The sequence below is a fragment of the Lagopus muta genome, chromosome 1 (genome assembly GCF_023343835.1).
Source record: "Lagopus muta isolate bLagMut1 chromosome 1, bLagMut1 primary, whole genome shotgun sequence".
In the NCBI taxonomy this organism is placed as follows: Eukaryota; Metazoa; Chordata; class Aves; order Galliformes; family Phasianidae; genus Lagopus; species Lagopus muta.
The window spans coordinates 33861361-33875980 of NC_064433.1; positions in this window are offsets into that span (position 1 = coordinate 33861361).

Here is a 14620-nt window from a genome sequence, read left to right on the forward strand (position 1 = left end):
CAAGAACTTACGAGCCTCAAGTTCCCTTTTCCACCTATACTAAAGCTTTTGAGCAGCTCCTTCAACACTGGGGTTGTATTTCCATAAGAAAACCTCAGGTGGCAGCAGCATCACAGCTTTTGTAACCATTCTTGGTGTTCACACAATTCCTATTTGTTCCATCGGTTATTATCACTTGTTAACTTGTGCTTTGTGCTTAACAACATTATAAGCAAATCATCAGCCCGTGGCAGAGTGAAAATGTTCATTTCTAGCTGATTTAGTGATGTGCACGTCTCATTTGGAAGTCCTTCTGTATCCTTGTTCTATACATTCATGCAAATGATACATATGTTTATGTATTTGTGTTAAATCAATGCACATTATTGGCTCTTGCTAGGAACCAGACATGATTGTAACTAATTATTTTGGGCTGATAATGTGATTGAGCTGAGAAACATATGAAAGCCCACTCTGAGATTTTGTGCTTCTCTTTGTATGGATAATGGTAAACTTGCTGTTACCATATGTAACCAAAAAGGATTGAGAAAGATACTCAAAGGATCCCTAAAAAGGCAGTAGGGAAATAGGGAGCAAAAAAAGTAGCAAAATTTAAAAGGAATCATTACAAATGATGTTGAAAATCAGACAGAAGATGCAGAAGGGAGGAGAAACCTTGAGTCTGACCCACAGCCCATTTCAGGACTCTTGAACACCTGCATCTTCCCTGCTGTGTTTTAAGACACAGCGTACTATAAAGATTATCTTTGAGATTTTTTTTAATTCCCACTTTGTCTCTCCGTGTTATCATTTTTTAGGCACAGGATGCTAAAGTATTCTCTCTATACTTTGAGTTTCACTGCCATTCAGCCAATATCCTTAAACTCTTTCACACTATTTCCTCCTTCAGCCCTCTTCACTGAAGTATACTTGTAGAAAATGATACTCACCATGGCTTTCTCTTCTCTCCTCCAAAACACGTAAGTGAACAACATTTCAGCAGCAGGACAGAAAAAGGAAATAGCTTAAGGATCAGCAGATCATATTGGTTAGGCAACTAAAGGTCTGAGAAAGTGGCAGTCCTGCTACCTGCTGCTGTGTTGTTGCAGCACAGCACTCGTGGGTGGAGTAGAGAGCTCCAGCCCTGTCTGTATTCTCTGTGTTTAGGTGGGAAATAGGAGAATGGTTTGCATCCACATATACCAGCTCTTGTTGTATGGGAATGGGTTGTAGACTGCATGCTTTGGTGCTGCTGTTTTAGGGGCTGCAGCCAAGTGTGGGCAATGCTGCAGCTCAGCAGAGTCCATTCAGGAAGCAGAGAAATTAAGATGATGTGATGCTGTGTAGTGTTGAGATGCTGATGGCACCTCAAGCCTGGCTCATTTTTCAGGGGGATGGCTGGTCTCCCAAGTCAGCATCTTGCAAACACCACATCTCATCATGCAATAGAAGAGCAAGTGAGCAAGGTCAAATGCAAGGGATGCTCTTGGAGCAAGGATCATCTACACTGTACTGTGCGCTTTCTCTTGTTTGCCAGAAGCAAGATCTCATACTCAATCTCAATTGATGTCATTCCCAAGCAGCTTGGTTCCTTGCTGCTCGGAGAGCCAGGCTTTGACCTGTGAGAGATCTCACAGACATCTGTCCCAGGGCACAGCACAACCTGGTCTGGACCAGGGCTGCTGAACCTCGGTGCTAGGCAGAGCAGGGGCCTAGCTGCAGTGCCCACTGCTGAGGCTGTCCTCCCTGAGCACGCCAGCGTTATTGTCACAGCTGTCTCACTAGAACCACCTGTGGTGGTATATAATACATATTGTCCTTGGACAAGGTAGAAGGTGATTTCATATCACTGGCTCATTATATAAGGCTCCAGTCATATCAACGCTGGGAAGAATGAAATGAAGAGATTAAAACCTTCCACTAGAATTTCTTCCATAGTAACAGTTTTCTAAAAACTTCAGAGTTATTTCCAAGTATTATACATATAAAATAGCCCTTTTAAAATTAATTATTCACCAAGGATGATTTTATGCCATTTAATGAATCCACAACCTAATTAAAATACAATTGCTGGTCTATTAAATATGTGATTTACCTATGTTTCTTTGTGTTTTATTACCACAAAGCACAGCATTTTCAACTGTGAGTTGACTTCAGCACAGGATTTATATTAATGTATAATTGTTACTTTTACTTATGCCTGTGAGGAGCATTCTGATATTTCCCTGGACAGATTAATGGGTATTTTGTATAAACTGCTTGTCTTCAGTGTTAACACTGCTTAAGCTTACATATCTTCTTCCAGTTTTGGAAGAAATAATTGCAAAGCTTCTGAAAATGTATGCACTCATTAGATGTGAACTGGCACTTTTATTCAATTTGGGAGTCATGTGAGGCGGTCTGTGCTCCCACACCCTGTATCCTGTTCTTGCATACTTTGAAGGAATGTTGCTGTAAAGCATTAAATGAGTCACTGTAAAATATGAGTCAGTCTACACAGGCTTGGGATTTTTCGGAAGCGGGGGAAGAACTTACCTTCCAACAAGAAAGCTAAACTGATTAGAATATAGAAAAGAGAAGAAATTGCTGGTTGAAGTGACTAAAATTGAGTTCTGGCAGGTTTTTTTCTGTAGCTGTGGGAGGACTTTGGAATCACAAATGAACGTAAAAATAGGAGCCTACAGCAAAAGTTGTTTCCTTGTGACAAGTAATGGGAAAGATGGGTGAGGAAGATCAACACTTCAGGCTTTTCTTCAGCGAAAAGTTTCCACACCACCTTAGCAATGTGGAAACTGCATTTGTGCTTAAAAGGGAGCAAGCATTGCTGCAGACAGACTTCAGGTGCTTTTACATTACATCATGGAAGTCTGCCCAAATCAAGTCCCTTTGTCCAGCAATCCAAATCTGCTCTGCTTCGGGCTCCAACAAAAGGTACTTCAAAGGGAAAAAAATAGAAAATCCACGCTGTCTGATGCAGAAAGCCCGTGAGACACTGGGGGAACTGCCAGGAGTTAGGTGTGTGATCAGCTCACATTTAAACAGCAGACACAATGTAAATGAACCTTCAGGCCAGTATGGCCTAAGAAACCACACGGCCAATTCCAAACATGTAATTTCTGAGTTCAGCAAGGCTTTGCATGAGATTCATGTTCCAAATGTGTCTTAAGTGTATGTCGATGTCACAAAATTCTGCGAGCTTGACATCTCGTGTATGGCTGGTTTGTGACAGAAGTGTTGGAATGGCCAAGTGGTTGAGTAGGCTCTACTTTTCCATCCTCTTTCCCGCGGGGAAAGGAAACATTTCTCTCCAAGCAGATGTGGGTGTATAGTCTATATTTCAGTAGTGGTTGGAATGAAGCAATAATGCACACATATACATGCATTTTTCCCCGATTTCTACAGTTATGCTTAATTTTTATAAATACGCAGAGAAACAGTGAAATTGCAGTAGTACAGCACAGAAAAATAAATGTGTCATACAAAAAATGAAGCACTGTGAACCTGAGCCTAAAATAAGGGGTTGCTACCGGCATGGAATTTCATGAAGATTGCACATACATTCTTTGCAAGACAGGATTTTAAATAGGATGCAGTGGGAGGGGATCTGGTGGAAAGGAAGACATAAGGAAAAAAACCCACAATAAATTAGAACAAAAAATAGCACTGTACAGAGATTGCTGTGTGGTAGAACAATCTATAAGAGAGAACAGAGTCAGCATGTCAACATGTGACAGTTACAAAAAAACACTGGGGAAAAAATAGGACCTTTCTAAAACCTGCAGATATTGGAAGATATTGGTGAAGCTTTCACTAGCTGCAAAAGTGAAGTGGACATAAATGCTGGCAAGGGCTTCATTGTACAGGACATGTTGTGGACAAAGACTCTCAAAGCACAGTGCCTCAGAGAGTTTACAGCCTAAATAACATAAGCCAAATGTTAGAAACCAGTCTCTGGATCACTGAAATTAATACAGGTTTTGCACTGGTTTCAGAGAAGCTGAATATCAGCCAGGTTCTCCAAGCACTGAGATTAGTAGATCTGAAGCCCAGATGAGGCCTGAAGTCCACTGTGTTATCTGTGTCTTCTTCATAGTGCAAGATTTAGGAGTTCTCTAAACCCTTCCTTTAAAACCCATTAGCTGCTATTGACCTGATGTGTAACTTTTGACAAGTGGCCATTTTTAATACCTACACTTCTAATGGTGAAGAACTCAATGCATTCCTTAATCTGTTCAACAGAATGTTCCCAGTTTCCATCTTGAAGTCAACAAGTGGTTAGGCCATTTAATGTGTGACACTGGCATCTCTTTAGCTGCTCAGCCGAAAACGTTAGGCTAGGTTATGAGTCATACAGATATTTACATATATTACTTTAATAATTATTGAAAAAGAAAAAGACAATCTGTAAGATTTAGAAAGAGTGTTTTTTTCCTAACGTCCATTTTGATTGCACTGACAGTGGTATCTTGCAAATCAAGAGCCAAAAGTTGGTTCATTGTTATGAAAGGCCAAGCAACCTGCAGATCAACATTACTTCTTGAGGTCTTACAATGTCATTTAACAATTACAGTATCTTCTGCCAAACACTGATAAAATCTACCAAAATCAACAGAAAATCCTTTTGATCCCAAGCACCTAGGATGCTTTTTGACGAAGGGTGTAGGAAGAAACCACCAAACCAATTTTAACCCTACATGAGGAAAGGTTGTGGATCAGAAAGCTATCAAGAAAGTCAGTCGCTTTGACTTTCAGAATGTCAGCATTGACAATGGAGCCCTGGAGGGTTTGCCGAGGACAAGACTTACAAATGATGCTGTTCCAGAGCAAGAGAGACATGGAAAAAAAAATATCAAAATCTCAGACTGGAAATCGTATGATGTCAAAGTGACTCAATAAAAAATAAAATTTATCTTGATAAAAGATAAAGAATAATGACATTTCAGAATTCAGAAGAAACTTCAAATTAATTGTGTGCATTTGATTCCATATCAGATCCAGGTACAGAAGATGAGCTGGCACTGCTGGATATGCCTAAACCGTGCAATTAAAGAGTGCAACTCTTTGAGGATTGTCTTTCAAGCTGAGAAATCCAGCTTAGATTCAATCCATAGTAGCTCCAATCTTTGTGTCTAGTGTGGGGAACTCACTGGCAAATCTGTAACAGACTGAGGTCTGTGCATGCCTGAATGTCTGTCTTATACTACAATAGAGGTTTAAGAGGATACATACAAAATAAGAATATTATATGTCATTTACTATTAAGATTAGATAACTCTTCCCATCAAATGTGTGAAAAAAAAAAAAAGAAAAAAAAAAGAAGATTCAGCTCAACTGAAAACCAATGAAGAAGCCCAAATAATCCCTAGAGAAATGCTATGGCAGTGTGACAAAAGACTGAAAAATCATTCATTTGCAGTCCCAGCACCCAAAGATCAAACAGAAATGGTGCATACTGGAGTAGATAATGTGAATAACAAATGTAGCTGGTGAGCCATGACTCACATGCTCTCCATGCATGGCTGGGGCTTGGCTCATGTGTGCTGCTGAGCCTAATGCTGAGGCAAAATGCTCCCATCTTCCCCCCTCACTATCCATCACCACACCCTGGAAGTTTCAGGACTTTTAAGATTTTTGCTGTCCTTGTTTATTGGCAGTCATGATGCATCTCCACAGCTCAACTCAGGGGACTGCTGGAGGTCCTCATTTTACATCAAGAGCATCTAGGGTGTGAAGAGTTCAACACAGCCTCCATATCTTCATTTTGAATGAAATACTGGACTTTTATGCTACCATATTACCCCTGCATTCAGTTAATAGGTGACTAATGCTTTTCAAAAGCTACTTCAGATGTTTTTACACAGGTAAAAGAGCTCTGTAAAGGCACTCATTTCTGCCTCTTTCCTGAGATAGATTCCACCATATTAAAAGAAGATGACTTTGAAAATTGCAGTTATTTTCCCTTTGTGCTGCCTGTGGTGTACATTTGAATTTCAAAGCAACATTTTATGCAGCCCCTTATAAATTACCTTTCCTTTGCCAACACCTTGGTCAAAATGAAGTCCATTTGCATGTTAATATTTTCTTGTAATAAGCATTTTGCAGTTCTTTGATGAGATATTGTATCATAGATTAATATACTGTCATTACCTTGAAAAACCCGTAGCAGCTACAATGGCATATTAAATAGCTATAAACAGGTAATAGCCAGCTGGCCACAAAACCACCAGAACTATCATGGAAAATGAGCAAACAGAAGGTACTGCACCAGAGATCTGGATTCCTACCAAGATGATGTTATGGTTATAGGATTATTGATGGTTATATGGCTATACTGATGGTGTGATGGTTATACAGTTACATGATGTGTTGGTAACATGTTGGCTAATGATTAATGCCAGCCATCTTTTAGTCACAGCTGGTGAGAGTTGCACCCAAACGTCACAACCTGTTGTCTCTCCTTTTTGTAGCGAGTCACAGGATCACATCAGAAACAGGGTAGAAATGCATTTGCGTACCACGAATTTTGACTTTTCTTTTCGAGTTTTGGTGAGGAAACATGTGAGAAAGTTATGGTCAGTGTTTATGTTTGCTGATCTAAGGGCACAAGGATGTTCCAGCACAAAAGACAAAGGATTTGGAAGGAAATGGTGAAACGGAAGGACATTGGGATCTACCAGGGTTCATGGGCCTTGGTTTTGAGCACAAGTTTTATGATAGAGAGGACTTCAAATAGCAAATGAGTGTGCGTAGTAGAATCAGACACAGATGGAAGATGTCTCTTTGATCCAGAGATGTGGCTTTCTGCTGTTTTGTTTTGGTCTGTTTTTGTTTTGTTTTGTTTGTTTGTTTTAACAGAGCATTCTCTGACAAGAACCTGAAATTTCTATCACAGCAGATCATGTGAGCCGTTAGTAACATTGTAGTAATCCTATGGAGTTGATAACATGTTCAAGACCAGGTATCACACTTCTGTGAATGTATATTCATTGCAAGAGCAACGATAAAAATAGGATTCTGAGCTGGGATGTCAATGCTGGACTGCGTATTAACTGTGGACAGTAGTTAGGGCTGTAGAGATCAGGCACATATCAGGATCTACTCTGTGAGGTGCAGATCTTGCCTGTACAACAGAATCTTTCCCCCAGAAGGAGCCCTCTGCAACCATGGTGGTTGGTATCCATCCATCCTGACAGCCCCAAAGAAGGAACCTGAACAAGTTTCCTTCTTGTGAACCAGAAGATACAGAATAAAGAAATGTATATATGCATTATTATCAGACTGGAAGGTAGATGTAATGTTTGTCACATTCCAGGGAGCTTGTAGATGCTTTGCGGAGCTGAGAGGTATTTCTGACTGCTGGCTGTCCTAAATGTTGAGTGTGCTGAGAATCATTTCTAATATCACATTGTTCTTATATGTGTATCAATATTCTTTGGCTGTGGCCACTTCACCACACAGGAAGACAATCCATGCTTCCCTTCCCCCACTTTCCCCTCTCTCATCTCTACCAGCACAGCAGATTCCAATAATAAACTCATCACTGTGAGAGCCGGGTTTCATCCAAGATCATTTGCTGCAGAGTTTGATCTATCTACTGGTTTAAGATACAGGTTTCAGAATATTTTATGAGAAGAGCTTCATAGCTTTGTATCATCAAGGTATTCTGCAGCATTTTATGAGCTGTACCTTATAAAATTTCATCCAATTTTATATCTTTATAAAATACAGAATATTTTAGCAGCAATCTATTCTTTAGGAGTGCAACCCCGGTACAAACTTGCATACGTATGGAATTGCACAGAGAAAATGAGAGTGTCCTCAAAACACTGTTAACACTTAACCTTCCAGGGGGCCTTTGCTGGGTTATTTATTTTGTGATGGTACTTCTGTAGTCCACAGTAAAGATTTAAAGGGATTTATGGCAGAGGCTACTATGGCTATTTACCTTTACAAAGCAGAGATGTCTCTGCTTATTTAGTATCCTCAGCACTGCAGAGCATTTCAGGAAGGCCCACATGCTGAACAGTATCACCTCCTCCTCGCTGGGCTCCCCTCTGCCTTTCTGAACAAGCATCTTCTCTGTTTCAGGTCCTTTTAAGCACTAGGCATCCCCTGTTTGGCAGATTGACTGTATAGGTACAGCTCCTGTTCTGCATTTGCAGTTTGTCTTTCAAAATCACACACTAGCTATGCTAGACAAAGCACACTGCATACTACCAGAACCATGGAACCCACAATCCCCCCACAGTTTTCAGGCATCTTCAAGGTACCAAAGAGCTCGTTCTACCAGGGATCAGGGCATCAAACAGTTAACAACCCCCACAGGGGGCAATAAATTCAGAAGAGGCACCTGAGAACTGAGGGAAACAATTTTTGCCATGGAAAAGGAACAAAAAAGAATGTAATTTGTTTCAGTTTGTATCTAAATCTGTGCACAGGTACAATGCTTATCAGTTTCTCATGGCCAAGGAAGAGAGGGGAAGGGTGCTGTAGAGTCCCCTGCATTCACACAGAACAGGGCCAGGTGCTGAAGGGTAGAGCACCTCTCTGATCCAAGGAGGAAGTAGTATGGTTGGGTCAGAAATGGATAGAATTTCCTGCCAGGAAGCCCACAGGTCACTACCACCTCTGTTCTCCTGTCTGTCTGTGTCTGCTCATCCACACAGAATCATAGAATCATTAAGATAAGGCTGGATAAGACCACTAAGACCATCCAGTTCAACCACCAGCCCATCACTATCTTGACCAACAATCGTGTCTCTCAGTGCCACATCTACGTCATTCTTGAATGCCTCCAGGGGCAGTGACTCCACCGTCTCCCTGGGCAGCCTGTGGCACTGCCTCACCACAATTTCTCTTCCCATGTGTTTGCACCTAAAGTGTTAGTTGTGACTCCCCAGCAAAGCAAATAGCAATCACTCAAGTGTACTTTAACCCAGGAGCAAAGAGGCCCTGTGCAGCTGCAGGTGGGCATCTGGGACAGCACATCTCTGCCTGCCACTTGGGTCATGTCCTGCACAGCTTAATGCAGGAGACTGCCTGGGTCCATTTTGTAAAGTCACTATGAAATATTAACTCTGTGTTTAATTTTTTAAGTCACTTGTCATTTGTTTAATGGAAGCTGAAACAGTGCCATGACTGTCAGAGCTACAGTGCCTTGCCAGATCTTTTTGGGGTTACAGAAAATGACAATTTTCATACTTGCATTAAAGCAGCAGAAAATAAAATTGAACATGGCATTTGTGTTTATCAGATGAAAATTCAGATCACTGAAGAAAATACAAAAGTTATGTAGGGCCCTAACATTTTATACTTACTTTACTTCGCTGGTGGTGTGCCATGCCAGCTGTTTTAAAGGATGTGCCCTCTTAAGAAAGAGAAAAATATCTGAAGAATAAAATCTATGTGCTCCGAAAGAAAGTTAACAACAAGAAAGCCACATCAGAAACACAAGAAAACATTTCCTCTGTTAACCAAGGGAAAACAAAACAAATGAAACACCTCAGGCTATTTTTTAGATCATTTATTCCTAAATTGTTTCCTGTCTGTTATTTGTAGAGTTACTGCTTTGGTAACTTCTTTTTTTTTTTTTTTTTTTTCTCAGGCATCCATTCACTACTTAATTGTGTCAATGAAACATGGAGACCTCAAGCAATACATACTCCTGTTGAAACACAATATAACAAGCCTTCTTTTCTAATAGCAGAAAATCATAAACTGTGTAACAGGAAACCAAAAATAAAAACTGCACTGCATTAAATGTATGGTTTATGTAGTCATCATATTTCAAGCAGAGATCTACACTGAGATCTGCTGTGCTTACAGAGGTCTGATCAATTTTGAATTTTGCTCATCTTCACAGCCCTTGAAAATTTCAGGAGCAATTGAGATAGCAGAAGTCTGAGGAAAGAGTTGGAAAAAAAAAAACCCAACATTTCTGATTTATTAATATATCAAAGTGAGGCTGATGGCTTAAATAAAAGAACAGCTCTGACAGCTGCTGAGCTCTTACAACCACTGTTTTAAATTAAAGAGGGAGTAAAACTACACATGAACTCGGTGACAAGTAGGAATCTGTAAAGTTGGGTGTGAGAACAGAGTAAAAGTGACACATTACTGGGAAGAAAGGCAAGAAGGAGCGAATCATTGTTACACATAAGGATGAATGTGTGATATCATGGTTTTCACAATACGTGAATGGAGAGCTAACGCTGATTTAGGTAGGACAACAATCCCAGTACCGTTAGGCTTCTGTTGCTTACACCATTCTCAGTTTTATATGAATATTTAATCTTCATTAGGCTTTTTGATTGTGTGCCAGTAGTCACCAAAGAAAAATAGGCAGTCAACACATTCCAGGAGCATACCAACTCTAGTAGGTCTGGTCATCAACTGGAGGGTTCTGCAGAGAAGTTTGTGCTGTGCCTCGAGCTGGCAGTGGGGCAGAGCTCTAATGCCTGTTTCCTTTGTGTTATTGCAGAAGCTGTCCCAGTGCCATTAACACCATAGGCCTTTCCTTACTCCAGCTGAGAAACAAACATAAGGGACAGTCAGCATTCTGAGGAGGCAGCCAGTGAGGGCCATCCGACAGGGCTGCTCAAAGGCCGTGACACCCACATACATCAGCTTGGAGCTCAGGAAAGAGACTTCAGAAGCTGATCAGGCATTAAATAGCCACTGAAGGAGGTGTCTGTGGAGACCTTGGTGCTAGGCTGAGACCCCAAGACCTCACTTCCTTGGACCAACCAGCCTGCAGCACCAGGCTTTGGTCCTGCTCCTTTTCCTTTCTGCCTGCTAATTGTCATTCAATTGTACTGGCATTTGGGAAGCAGATTTCATGCTGGATTTAGGCAGCTCCCATCTCTGGATCCTCACTGGCCTTTGGGCTATTCAGATCAGGGCTGTGTGCAGAGACCTGGAAAGCTTTGCAGTAAATGAGTTAGCTACCCAGGGAGTTTCAATTCTTACAGAATAAGGGAATTACAGAAGAGTTTTCAGTTGTAATTTTGGTTTTATGGGCCTAATCTCTGCTTAAATGCAGGTGCCTTCAAATTTTTGTAATCTAATTTGAAGCACAAAGCTGTGAGCTCTTTCCTCACTGTCAGCTGAAAACCAAGGGCTCTGGGAAGTTATCTGGGGAAAGGTAAATCTTTTCTATCACACTGAGCTACCGTAGATGCCAAATAGAATGAAGCAGCTTTAAAGGATTTTCCCAGGTCAGCTCAGAAAAAGTGATTATACAGGATTTATGAACCAGCTTCTCATAAATTTAATAATGACTCATGATTTCCTTCTCTTGCTAGATTGCTTAGCACTGATTTCAATGCAGTGATAGAGAAGTATTAATAAGAAGCTGTGTGATTTACCTTGAGATGGTATTTCATCTTCTGGAGATAGTTCAGATCTCTGATGTCAGAATGAGAGAAAATAAAGCTTGCATAACAGAAGTTAGAAATATGGCATGGTCAATAAATATATTTAAATTGATTTTCTCAGATTTGTTTCAAATGAATCGAGTTTCTCCCCTATTTCTTATGACTACCCAGAAGACAGGCAAAATGATCTGAGCTTAGACCCAAATCAGGCAGTCTTTTTAAGGTGAGAGCATTTAGGAAGGTTTCACCTCCAAACTGTTCTGTCTGCTCTCCTCATCATGATTAGTGTGACTGCACTTCATCTGTGTCATTACAAAACCAGGCAATTTAGCTTAAACTGCTGATGAAGCTTGCTAAACAGATCTCTTCTGCTTTGCACAGGAGTAGAGGAGTGTCCTTGATTCACCTGGATGGATACTGGCAGAGCAGGAGAAATAAATGGGCAGTGGTAACACCTGGCCTGCCTGCATGCAGCCTGAAGTCTTTGCTCCAACTTTTTCCCAAATTACCTTCATGGCAACTGGACAAATGTGTGTCTTACCAAGATGCAGAATTGTGACACAAGAAGCATATCAATGTATTGTATACTTCTTTCCTCTCTTTTTCTTTTGACTGTTTGCATCTTCCCCCATACTTCCTAATATGCTATCTCCAAATATTCTTGGGCTTGCAGTTCAGGTAAGGTTTGCCTGTGTTGGCCTCCATCCCTCCAGTTCTGCGTGCTGTTGGGGCACAGCACCACTGGAGCTGCTGGAAGGAGATTCCTGCATGATGCAACCACCAGTGCAAAACTTCCATCGTTTATGAGAGAAATCTTAGCTAAGATGCATACAGCAGAGCTTCACAACAGACTCAGTCTTTTGTTTCATCATAGTCTATTTACTATACGTCAGGTTACATTTTATGCTTCAAAATAAATGGAAACTTCATTGCAGAACTACAGCAAACAAAAATTGGGAAACAGCTCTACAAGAAAACTGCAACTCACTATCTGTTCAAATCACTGTGTGTCTACAAAAGGGGCACAATTGTGTTAGTAGAGAAAACAGGTTCCAGAGTCAGGGTCAGGAAGAAATTGTTACATTCAGTCAAGAGTGAAATATATTTTAAGTTTTCATCTTATTATGTCATTTCTCACATATGACAAAGTCCTGGCCTGCAGTAATCACTAAAGACCAAATACATTTCCAAAGGAAAAGGATATTAGCTGCAGCTCTATATCAATCCCAAAACACTTAGTGCATTTCTGCCAGTTCATAATGACTCTGACATTTTGGTCTGGAAAACTTAATTTTCACTCTATGTGAAGACCCCAAAGGGAGCTTTATTCTTTATTATTTTTCTCTCTCTTATTCTAAAATAAAAAGGGGGTTGAGAAATCTGTCTGCCGTATGTTCATTTTCCAGGAGTATCTTCTGATGCATACTGGAAGCATGACCCAGCAGAGTATTATATGAGCATTTGAACATTTTATTAAGTTCAGAGCAGCTACATCGCTCTTGCCAGAACTACTTCCATTCTCCAGGTGTTTAGTCATTTTGGTTGGTTGGTTGGTTTTATTTGTTTGGGTTTTTTTTTTAAATGATGAAAGCTTGTCACAAAGAAAAGTGCTTATTTTCATTCTCTCCCAATGGATTTTTAGTTCTCCTGAACACTGTTTTCATTGCTGCTTGACAGCATCTATCAACAAGATCTTTACCACTTTTCTTGTCTTTCATTCACAGAACCTTCATATCAGAATGCCTTACACAACAACAAAAGGGTTGTAGTCTGTAATTATTTACCCAAAAATAAAAGCAGTTGCAAGATGAGTGAGAAAACTGTGAACTTCTTTCCTGTAATGCTGGACTCTTAGTGTCTCTCCTCTGCTCCTGCCCCTTTCCTTCTCTGCAAATCCACCTTGGTACCCATACTTTTCCAATAGGAATACCTATTGGGAATGGCTGTTGGAGGAAATCAGAAGAAGGAAAGTTGGTGAGAAGATAATTCTTGTGTTCATTAATTTTGTTTCTACAAGAGATGAACACTTGCATTTAAGCAGTATTTAGCTGTAATCCTAACATTTCCATCTGGTCATTCTGCTTGTAAGACCACCTGAAGAATACTGCATGAAATTCTTTACCAGGAAAGTACACAAAAGTTAGAGGAGCAGTAACATGAAGGGTTAGTGCACAATAGTGATTTACTTATGAAGGAAGATTAATAGCTAAACTCAGGAGCCCAGCTGAAGGAAAATAATTGGGAAAGTTCTCAAAGGAGCCGGTGGAAACTGGCTCAGCCTCAGACTATGAAAGTCCTTACTCATTTTTATTTAGTCCTCCTTCAAGAAAAGTTCCAGTTTAAAATTAAACAGTGGGAAAGTGGCTACAAATATTTTCCAGATCTCAGTATCAGGCAAGGCTTTATTTAGTTGATGTGAGCAGAGGTCTTCGGTGGCATACAGCTGGAAAGCAGAACTGTTTGTAGGTAAACGGCTTGTCTTGGGAAGCTCTAGTGGTTACCTCTAAACTAGAGAAGATAACATCTGGTCCTGAAGATAAACTGTGAGAAGGGAGGGGAACACATGCAGGATCTGGGCATCTTCTGGAACGGTGCTTGTTTGTACAGAGCTAAACATGCCAGAGTGCACACAGCTGAATAGTGTGGGTGATGGCACATCTCTGTTTCAGCTGCTGTTCTGATGCTGATTAACGTGCACATGATGATGTAAACAGAGCCCAGTAGGACATCCCACCAGTCACACAGCCATCGTGCTGGCATGAGGGTGTCTCTTCTGCTTAGGAAAATAGCAAAAAAATACCTTTAAGAGCTGAATATACAAAATCATTAGTGAAATCCTGAAGGAAACATGCCCTCCTTTCATTTTTCACTGTTCGGACAAATAGCCTCAGAAAGCAAAAATGAACAAGTATGTAAGTGCTGAAAAAAACATTTACTATTTTTTATATTTACATTTTTTATTTACATCCTTCTGTATGATTTAATCAAAAGAGGCCTCTCTTTTTTAAAAATTTATTTTGATTTGATTTGATTAACTAGGTCTTTGCTGTTTTGTTCACTAGAAGTGTAGAGATGATTCTACCATTACAGAACAACATAGCTCTGTATGTTACAAGCATGAATGAACAGTCTTAGATTCTCCTGCAAAAAAAAAAAGCAACAACCCAGGTTTCTGCAGTTCACAAACCATTTCTCCTCCAAACCATTCATTGTGACAGGACCCTCAAGAAAAAAAGCTGAACAAAATATTATCCCATGGTCATTAT